This window comes from Vespa velutina, chromosome 2, assembly GCF_912470025.1.
Source record: "Vespa velutina chromosome 2, iVesVel2.1, whole genome shotgun sequence".
NCBI lineage: Eukaryota > Metazoa > Arthropoda > Insecta > Hymenoptera > Vespidae > Vespa > Vespa velutina.
Window position 1 is genome coordinate 17991253 of NC_062189.1, and position 6127 is coordinate 17997379.

The following is a 6127-nucleotide window of genomic DNA, read 5'->3' on the forward strand; positions in this document are numbered from 1 at the left end:
ATAACAATTATTAATGCGATAAAGACTTCAATACACTCGAATGAATCTTTACAATGATGAATTATAGAATGAAATTAAATATAAAAAAGTAAGAAAAAAAATGAGAGAGAGAGAGAGAGAGAGAGAAAGAGAGATAGGAAATAGATAGATGAGTGTATAGAAATGATTGTGAATGAAAGTTACTGACTATGTGATAGAGATAATTAGAATAGATAGTGTCATCGCTGTATGTATTTTAATATACCTAGTAGATAATTAGAATATTCAAAGATATGCTAATATCAAAATAAAGAACGGAGAATATCAGAGAGAAAGAAAGAAAGAAAGAGAGAGAAAAAGAGAGAGAAAGAGAGAGAGAGAGAGAGAGAGAGAGAAGAAGAGAGAGAAAGAAAAGGAAGAGAGAAATGGAAGATGGGTGCGATCTCTCACACCTTGCACCGAGAAGGATGCACCTGTCTCTCGACTCGCCTCTTTCTCCTTTTCTTTCTTTTTTTTTTTCCTTTAGTCGCTGAGAGCGTATACTACATATACATTCTCGACTCTCGTGTAAGATAAAAAGAGAGAAAGAGAGAAAGAGAGAGGAAAAGAGAGAGAGAGAGAGAGAGAGACGTCCCCTCCTTGCAGAAAATATACCTTCGAGAAAAAAGGGGCAGAGTTTTACATCGCGTTTCGATTGACGAACTTGCACGAAGTACCGCGAATGTCTCTCTTCCTCTCTCTCTCTCTCTCTCTCTCTCTTTCTTTTTTTTTTTACTTCAAGGAACCTACCCTTCATGTCTCTCTCTCTCTCTCTCTCTCTCTCTTTCTCTCTTTCTCGCTCCTCTCTCCATCTCATTTTATCTAAAAGAAGACTTCTCATAAAAGAATGCTTTCGATTAACTTTTAAGCGATCACGTCGGTCCCGCTTGTCATCCCTCATCGACGAGCAAAAAAAAAAAGGAAAAAGGATTATATATATATATATATATATATATATATATATATATATATATAACGTAGATAGAAAACAGTCCTGTTCGTTTTGAACGAACGTTAATTTGGGAAATGGAGTAAAGATTGCTTGGGTAGAGAAAGGTGCCGACGAAAAGCGAGCAACTTTCGACTCGACTCAATTCAAGGGGTATCTCATCCGTGACGTCTTTCGAATTAACCGACGAGAATTATGAATCGAAATATCAACAGTGACGCGAAACGTTTTAATTAATATAAGAGGGAAGAAAATATTTGTGGAGTAGGGGGGGGGGGTAGGTGAGGTTAATGCGTGAGATAAGAAGAAATCTTTTTATACTCACTCTCTCTTTTTTGTTTTCCTTTCTTTCTCTCTCTCTCTCTCTCTCTCTCTCTTTCTTTCTCTCTCTCTCTCTCTCTCTCTCTTTCTTTCTCTCTATCGCATACGAAAGTCTTATCTAAAACCATGCCGAGTTTTAGTCCGTCCAAGAAAATTGTGAATTATCGGACACAAATAAATATATTATAATTACGTTTAGTCCACCTCAGCCCTTCTCCCCACCCCCACCCCCCCAACCCCAACTCCCAATCCCCATAACGTTATTTCGGTTTCCTTTCCTTTTTAGCCTTTCTCATCCATAATGTAGTAACGTTTCGACCGTACATCATTTAATCTCCGCGCGCCCGGTGATACTTCGTTGTTTAAGGATCATAAATAAAACAGGTAGCAAGTCTGTTCCTCGTAGAAATGTTTTTTAAGAGATAAGCTATTCGTTGGAGGATAACGCCTGTCCTATCGGTCGCGTTATTTTTGCAATACGAAAAAGGAAAGGTAGACAGATAAACAGACAAACAGACGGACAGACACAGAGATAGAGAGAAAGAGAGAGAGAGAGAGAGAGAGACAAATAAGAGAGAAAAGAAGTACACGTCGTCTTCGAGTATTGCTAAAATTTCATGACTTCCACGTGAAGGGGATTACCGAAGACTTTCGAGAGTCTCCAGTCACTCGGAGTACCTTCGAGACTTTAAGATCTTTCGACTTCTACCGGAGGTTCGATTTACTTCAGCTTTTCCATCATAAATCCTTAACCATTCGTATAGACGATAGATAGATAGATAGATAGATAGATAGATAGATAGATAGATAGATAAATAGATCGTTTCTCTTTCCTACTGAAATATCAACAATATAAGATAGAAATGTTTAGAGATCTTTAAATGATTTAAGCTTTATTTAATTGATATTCGCTAACTTAAGAACATAGATGAAACTTTGACGTCGTCTAATTAAAAAAAGGATAAGAAAAAGTGAAAAGGAAAAGGAAAGGAAAAACATTTTGGTCAAAGTCATGGTTAATTTCACATGGTAACGTTAAAAGAAGTCATATCTCTTTTCTTTCTTTCTCTCTCTCTCTCTCTCTCTCTCTCTCTCTCTCTCTCTCTTTCTATCTATCTTTTATTTTTTCGAGCTACAGTGGGCGATCCTGAAGCCGGCCAGTTAGAAATTGTGAGAAAAAAAGAAGTTTTAATTAAATGTAGGAGTAAGAATTTAATGGAGTGGGAGGGATTAATTGGGCTCTCGGAGGCCGACGAAGGAGGAGCGACGGATTCGTGGAGCAGGGTGGTCGGTGGTGATTAAACGACAGAAGGTATCAAACGGATCGATTTGCCTCGCGTTCTCGATGGTCCCGCGATTACTAAAGCACTTCGATAGAAAATCGAACGTATAAATATCACCTATCGAAAATCCTTTATAAAAGTCCTCCGTTGGAGGTACTTTTGTAAAAAGTACCTCCATTGAAAATCACGAGATATCGAACAAGATCTTTTCCTTCCTCTTGATCAATACATACACACACATATATATATATATGTATGTATATATGTATGTATGTATGTATGTATATATGTATGTATGTATGTATATGTATAACGTCGATCTTCCTTGGAAATTGTCTCGAACATTCGAGAGACCAGTCAGAAAACTAGTTAGAGTAAAAAGTAAAAGAGGAAATCAGATGGAAAGTTTCCATGTGAAATTTATCGAATTCTCGGCATCCATGCTTTTTAAAGTAGAGAAGGGAGAAAAGAAGAAAAAGAGATAGAGAGAGAGAGAGAGAGAGAGAGAAAAAAACGAGATAGAAAGACGGTCCGATATCATCGTTAATTCGATTATCTTGGTTGTCAATAAAAAACAGAGAGAGAAAGAAAGAGAGAGAGTAAAGAGAAAAATAAACAAAAAAAAAGAAAAAAAGAAAAGAAATACAAAAAAAGAAAAGAAAAAAGAGGAAAAACAAAAAAGAAAGGAGAAATCGTTTAATGTATTTTATGTTTGTCTTAGGTATTTGTTGAGTGCAGTGAATAAGTACACGTACAGGCTATTTACCCAACATCGGCAAATAAACATCTATTTCGTGAAACCTTCCGTGTCATGGTTATGTATTGGTCTGTCGTATGGTAACTTGCTCTACGGTAACGTATCTACCAACGATGAGTTTTCGAAGGTTCTCGGATTGTTTCCTTTTTTTCTCTTTTCTTTTTTCTTTTCTTTTTCTTTTTTGTTTTTGTTTTGTTCCTCTTTTCCTTTTCTTTTTCTCTTTTTTATTTTTATTCTTTCTTTTTTCGAAGTTACATCGGACAGGAAAAGAGAGAGAGAGAGAGAGAGAGAGAGAGAGAGTTGCATTGGCAAACGCTTACTAGACTGCACGAGCAAAGCAAGAAGTTGGAATTTTCGGAACGTTGTGGAAAAAGGAAACGGTGAGAGAATTTGACCACTTCACGCATACATAGACGTATATATGTATATATGCATGTATGAATGAATGCATGTATGAATGGATGCATGTATGGATGGATGGTATGTATGTACGTAGTACGTAGTATCAAGGATAGATATATACCAAATGGTTAAGGTATGACTCGTAAATCTTTTCGTAAGCGACGTGCTTATGAGAAAGAGAGATAGACAGATGGAAAGATAGATAGATAAAGAGAGAGAGAGAGAGAGAGAGAGAGAGAGAGAGAGGGAGAGAAGGAAAAAAGAAAAAGAGAAAAGCACTCTCCTGGCTTTCGATCGTTTTCCACGCCTCTCTACTTCCACTATACATATATATACATATATATCTACACCAGGATACCGTTTCTGGCGTTGTAAACATTTTCAAAGCAGACCGATGCAAAATATAATCCGTCATGGAGTGGCACGCTTGCTTTACAACGATTTGATTTACGTTGGGATTTTTCCGGCGGGCTATTCCGAACGTTCTCTTCCTTGTTGTTGGTATAGAAAAGGAGTGAGGAATTTTGTCGACATCGAGAAATCTCGACGAAATAGACAAATATAGGTCTCCGTTGTCCATTACTTTTTGCCATATAAAAGGCCATCGGGTAGACAGTTGGTCCGGTCTGTATTCGCGTCTACCTGCCAGAATGTCACCAAAGAAAAATGCATAAAACGAATATCGTGTTCGTGCATGGATATCCAACAGTCAGATTCGCATCGTCCTTCATTTTCTTCTATATCTTTATCTTCTTCTCTCTCACTATCTCTCTCTCTCTCTCTCTCTCTCTCTCTCTCTTTCTCTTTCTCTTTCTCTCTCTCTCTCTTTCTCTGTCTGTCTGTCTCTTTCGCTTTCACTGTCCCTACACGTCCCGGAATTATTCAAATCAAGCTCCCGGGAAATGTAAATTTTCGTTTTCCACAAACAAACAAATCGGCGTGTTAGCGAACCATAACTTCTCGATCTCCGTGAAATTTTATGGTGAAGACCGAGGATTTTTGTACGAGGCGTAAGTTACGACACGTGCGTCGAATACTATTTTAAATTGATTTTCTGACCTATCTAACTCTGTTATTCCGATCAAAATCTTATTACGTCGGCGACCTAACAACGTTCGTCACAATGTGAAAAGTGTTTTTCGTTCGTTAAAAAAAAAAAAAAAAAGAAAAAAAAAACAAAAAGACAAAGAAAAAAAGATCGACGTCGTCCGATTCGTCCCGTAGAATTTCGTAGAATTTCTAAAGCTTCGATGCTTCGATAATTATTTTCAAAACTGAACGAAACAAAAATAAAAAAAAAAGAAGAAGGACGGAGTAATAAGCGTCAGCTTGGAAACGATCGTATTTCGTCCGAGATTTTCTGAGAGTGGTGAGGAAAGAAAAACGACAGAGAGAGAGAGAGAGAGAGAGATAGTAGAGGATGCCGCAAATGAGATTGGTACTTCCTAACACCAAGGATAGAACGAAGAGGAAGACTTCTTAAGGAGATTCATTGAGTTGCACGTGGCTGCTCCTTCCTTAAGGATCACAAATCTTCGACGATCTCCTTCGAGAATCGGTTAGTTGAAATTTACTATAAAAAAAAAAAAAAAAAAAAAAAAAAAAAAAAAAAAAAAAAAAAATGAGAAAAGAGAGAAAAAAGAATTAAAAAAGGAAAAAAAAAAGGAAAGGAAAAAAGGAAAGAAAAAAAAAAAAACCATGTCTCCTTCCTATTCATATGATTCTTCCGTTTCTCTCTTGTCCAGTTTTCCTCTCTCTCTCTCTCTCTCTCTCTCTCTATCTCTCTCTCTCTCTTTCGTTTCTATTCTATATCGTTTTATAAATTTCAAGCCGTTTACTCGGTCGATTCACGTTTTGTGTACGTATGCAAAGAAAGGCCGTATTGAGGGAAAAACGTATTTCACGGAAACGCGACATGAAAGTGGGATATTAATATAGGCCTTGGGCTACGTTCTTCTGGAAGACTAGGCGAGTACTTACTACCTACGAAAAGGACCGACTAAAGGTCCTTCTACTACATGATGTCTCCGAACTGATCTCTTCTCTTTCCAAAGGGTCCCTTCACAAAGGGACGAAACGATTCGAGGACGAAAATGCTGGCAGAGTTTATATCCCCTACCGTATCTCCCTCCTCTCTCTCTCTCTCTCTCTCTCTCTCTCTCTCTCTCTCTCTCTCTCTCTTTCTCTCTCTCTCTCCCGCCTCTTTCCTTTTTATTCCTTTCCCTTTGCTTCCTTCGAAATTTTCTCTGTAAACGCAAATTTTCTCCACTTTACCTCCTTTATTCTTCTTCTTCTTCTCCCTTTTCTTCTCATTTTTTTTCTTTCTTTCTTTCTCCCTCCCTCTCTCTTTCTCTCTCTCTCTCTCTCTTTTTCTCTCTTTCTCTCTCTCTTCGAAAG